The sequence below is a fragment of the Lynx canadensis genome, chromosome F2, assembly GCF_007474595.2.
Source record: "Lynx canadensis isolate LIC74 chromosome F2, mLynCan4.pri.v2, whole genome shotgun sequence".
NCBI classification, from domain to species: Eukaryota; Metazoa; Chordata; class Mammalia; order Carnivora; family Felidae; genus Lynx; species Lynx canadensis.
In genome coordinates, this window is record NC_044320.2 from 35307982 (window position 1) to 35312890 (window position 4909).

A 4909-nucleotide genomic window follows, 5' to 3' on the forward strand; every position below is an offset into this window, starting at 1 on the left:
CCTGCTGCTCAGGGAGGGAGCTAGGGGATACATCTCTGAACTTTGTCCCTCACTTCCCTCCATTCTTCACCTGGTGTATCTCATTGGCTGAAATCAGTTAGAATCCAGAAGGCAAGGGAGCTCCAGAGATGCATTCCACAGAGGCCATCCCCAGGGCAAGAGCAGAGTGGACAGGAATAGAGAATGGATTTGGAGAGGCAAACAGAATATGGAGCATGTACACTGTGCTTCATGCCTATGCATGTGTTTTTCCCTCTGCCCAAAATGCTTGTCTGACCCTGATCCCCTTCCCTTTCTGCCTTGTTCATGTGAAAAACTCATCTTCAACCATCAATACTCATGTCCAACCTTTCAATTCAGATAGCAGCCCATGCATGTCTCAGTTATAGCATACAGCACATTGCACTGATTGTTTATTTATCTACCAGTCTCCCATACATGGGAGCTCACTCAGGATAAGAGCTGGGCCTTTTGTGTTTTTCTATTCTTAGAGCCCAGCACTGTGCCTGGCACTTAGTGGGTGCTCAATAGATATCTATTGGTGAGCATCTTTATTTTCCTACAAGTGGAAGCTCCTTTTTTGTAGCTTTTTGTAATGTAAACTTGAAAAGGTTAGTTACTAGGAGCACCTGGGTGGCTCATTCAGTTGAGCGTCCAACTTTGGCTCAGGTCATGATCTCGCGGTTCATGGGTTCGAGCCCCATGTCGGGCTCTCTGCTGATAGCTCAGAGCCTGGAGCCTATCTCGGATTCTGTGTCTACCTCTCTCTCTGGCCCTCCCTGCTCACTCTCTCTCTCTCTCTCTCTCTCAAAAATTAACATTAAAAAAAAACTGAATTAAAAAAAAAAGAAAAGAAAAGCTTAGTTACTTAACAGGAACAATATTCCCTTGATTTACATGCTGTAGCAAAGTTTTAAAAGCCCTTTCTTCTTTTGGCTTTTGGCTCAGAAGAGGCTAAGGTGCAACAGCCTTCAGTCATCCCAAATCTGGGTTCATCCAACACCAGCCATTTCCACCATGCTGCCTAAGTTCAACCCCAATGAAACCAAAGTCATACACCTGAGGTGCATCAGTGGCAAAGTCGGTGCCATGTCTGTCCTGGGCCGAAAGATAATCTGTCTCCAGAAAAGGTTGGTGATGACATCACTAAGGAAACTGGTAATTGGAAGGGTCTGTGGATTATAGTGAAACTGACCATTCAGAACAGACAGTATCTTCTGCCTCTGCCTTGATTATCAAAGCCTTCAAGGAATTGCCAAGAGACAGAAAAACATTAAGCACTGTAGAAATATCACTTTTAATGAGATTGTCAACATTGCCCGACAGATGAGGCACTAATCTTTAAAAAATTTTTTTTACATTTATTTATTTTTGAGAGACAGAGCACTAGTGGGGGAGGGGCATAGAGAGAAAGAGAATCCAAAGCAGGCTCCAGGCTCTGATCAGCACAGAGCCCGGAGGCACCAATCTTTAGCCAGAGAACTCTCTGGAACCATTAAAGAGATTCTGGGGGCTGCCCAGTCTGTGGGCTGCCATGTTGATGGTCACCACCCTCCTGACATCATAGATGACATCAATAGTGGTGCAGTGGAACACCCAGCCAGTTAAAAACTACAAAGGAAAATATTTCAATAAAAAATCATTTGACAACCAAAAAATAAAAAAATAAAAATAAAACCCCTTTCTTATTTAAGGAGAAAAGTCACTTATATTGCATCCCATTACTAGTGATGGCTGAGAAGTAGGTAGAAGCCAGGTCTTCTGTCTCCTTATCTATTGCTAATTCCTCTCGTTACCAGATATATCCAAATGAAAGTGGATGCATTATATGGCTCCGTGGAGACAACTGACACAATTTTAACAGGTGGCGATGTCAGAGGGAAGATTTGAAATGAATGAGGTTAAATGCCTTATTGAAGAAAATGAGCCATTTTAATAACCTCTCACTTTCAGAACTTTGCTGGGTCAGTAAGAGTTGAACTCTAAGAAGGGAAATATCCAGTTATATGGACTAGGTGTTTTTCTTTTCTTTTCTAAAATGAAAATATATGTTTGTTGACTGGATTGTTGTAAGCTGCTTGAGGTCAGGGAGCAAGTCTCCTTACCATATGCCTCTATAAGCCTTAGACAGATGTGTCAAACTAATGGCACGTTATACAAAACAACCAGACGGGGTCCTTCCGGCAACATTTGGAGTGATTCCTGAGATGCTTGCCTTTGGTTAGCTGCACTAGGAGAGTAGCGGCCACCACTGGTTTAATGCCAGCATCTATTCTCAGTATTGTGGTTTGGACGTGATTGACTTTAAACCCCAGGTCTAGAGGTGGGCCCGGACTGTGCCTGCGTTCAGCTGCTTCAGCCTGTGCCTCAGAGTTCTATTCTGTCCTTCTTGGTGGCCTGTCCTATAGATTTGGGACTTGTCTAGTCAGTTCCCACAATTGCGTAAACCAGTTCTTTGCAATAAGTCTATGAAAATATACTGTCTACTGGTTCTGCTCACCCGGTTGAACCAATGGCTAAAATGATATTGACAAGGTGTTAACAATGATTATTTCTCAGGAATAGTACTGATTTTAGGTGATGTGTTTTTTTACTCTCTTTTTTGTTTTCTCCATGGTGTTCAAGTGTTTTAAGAGAGCATTTTAAAAACAAAACAATAGAGGGGTGTCTGGGTGGCTCAGTCAGTTAAGCATCCGACTTCAGCTCAGGTCATGATCTCACGGTTCGTGAGTTCCAGTCCTGCATCAGGCTCTGTGCTGACAGCTCAGAGCCTGGAGCTGGCTTCAGATTCTGTGTCTCCCTCTCTCTCTGCCCCTCCCCTGCTCACGCTCTGCCTCTCTCCCTCCCTCTCAAAAATAAACATTAAAACAATTTTTAAAAATAATAGTTTTTTTTAAATCAACAATTTAACAAAAGTATCTAAATGCCAGATACTAAATGTCTTTATCTGACTAAATGTCAGTATCTAAATGACAGAATTCTAGGAAGTTTTTGTAAAACCTAGTTGCAAAAGAAACCCTTTGAGTTTTTTCACAGAATTAAACAAAGAAAATTCATCTACACTATAATCTATTGCGTCCTTTTTGTTTTTTGAATGTTTATTGAGCCCAGGGACCATATCCTACTCTTGCTTTTCCTACCTGGTATGCGTAACTCAGGGCTGAGTACATTGTAAAGTCCCTGTCAACATTTCTTAATAAACACACCCCATAGACATAAATGTATCTGTTCTAATTTTCCTTAACTGTTTTCCCAGAAATTCCCCACAGTATCTGCTTTATCCTTTCAAATTAGGATATCAAGCACTTCAATTTTAAAGCACACTAAACATTAAACTGTTGCATACACATTTTCTTTATTTTATGAAAAATATATAGATGGTACTTGTTTTAATGAAGTCGCTATACACTTACCATTTCCTACTTTGCTCCTTTATTAATGATATTTCAAGCCCACATAATCTTGAGTCAACACAATCCATAAACTTGTCTTTTTTAGTGATTATAGAGCAGTCCGTCATGTAAATATACCACAGTTTGTACATCCAAATCTCTATTTTTGGACATTTGGATTGTTTCCAGTTTCTTTCTCTTATAAATAATGTGACCATGAAGGCTTGTTTAGATGAATGGCTTTTTAAAAATTATCTCTTTGGGGTCATTTCCTTAGGTCAATATTCCTAAAGATAAACTATTTGGAAAAAAGACACAAACATTTTTTACCTATCGCCAGACTACTTTCTAGAAAGCCTGAAACAATTTCACAGCATTGTCAACAATATGTTTCGTGAAGCCACATTCAGATGGGATTGTTAGCACTATTATTTATCTTTCCTAGTTTACTAGTTATACACCAGCATCAAAGTTGCTTTAACAACCTTAATATGCTTGGAAGCTCTATTGCTGGGGGTCTACAAATCATGCCCTTAAGATATTTAGAAGTATTTTTGTCTGGCCTGAGGGTCACTTAGGCACCAAATCAATTCTTTTTGCCTTTGCAAAAGATCTTGCACCTTTGTTCTGAATTTCACACTGAAGCTATGTTTTATTGATAGCACCCTAGATTTGATCTTTGCCTTAAGGCCATTTCTTACTTGAAGAACATTTGCTACCTTGAAGACTTCCCTGTACCCTCTATTTTTCCTCCAAATTCTGCTCAAATAGTTGTTTATTTAGTTCATTCCTTCCTTCTTGTATTTTATCAAAGCACAGGAAGCTTAAAGGAGCCATCCTACACTTTTAACATTTTGCCTGGAAATCTTAGCCAGATCTACAGGTTTGTGAAGCACCATTTCTATTTGTAATGTTAACACCAGCAACAGTTGTAATAAAATTTCTCCTGGTATATAAATGGTATCCCCTTTACTCCAGCATCCAATAGTGATGTCCTCACTGCTCTGCCAGTCTTCACCAATAGCCTTTTGAGAATCTTCGGGCCTCCCCCCACTATTTGCTCTCAAAGCCAGTCCTTCATGTTTTAGGTTTTTCTTATAGACCATCATGTGACTAGGTGCCAAATTCTGTTTGTTATCTGTCCCTGTGCAACAAATCACCCCCAACTTAATGGCTTAAGACTACTACTATTGTATTATTTTTCACAATTTTGTTGGTCAATTATCTTAGCTGAGAGGTTGTTTTGTTCTGTGTGATGTTATTGGGGCTGCAGAGGTAAGACTGGGCTGAAACGTCCAAGATGGCTCATTCATATGACTGGTGGTTGGTGCCGGCCGGAGCTGCCAAAGAAAGGACTTGAATTCTCCTCCATATAGCCTCTCCGTGTGGCTTGTTTCTGCATCATGGTCTCTGAGTTCCAAGAGAAAGGAAATAGAAGTTTGTAGTCCTTTTAAGTCCTGGGCCAAGAGATCCCAGAATATATATACTTTTATTGCATTTTATTGATGAGAGCAGTC

General features: G+C 40.3%; 1 pseudogene; it reads left to right on the forward strand.

Moving 5' to 3' along the window:
- Window positions 1-1002: 1002 nt before the first annotated feature.
- Window positions 1003-1608, forward strand: LOC115506408 (annotated as a pseudogene).
- Window positions 1609-4909: the final 3301 nt, after the last annotated feature.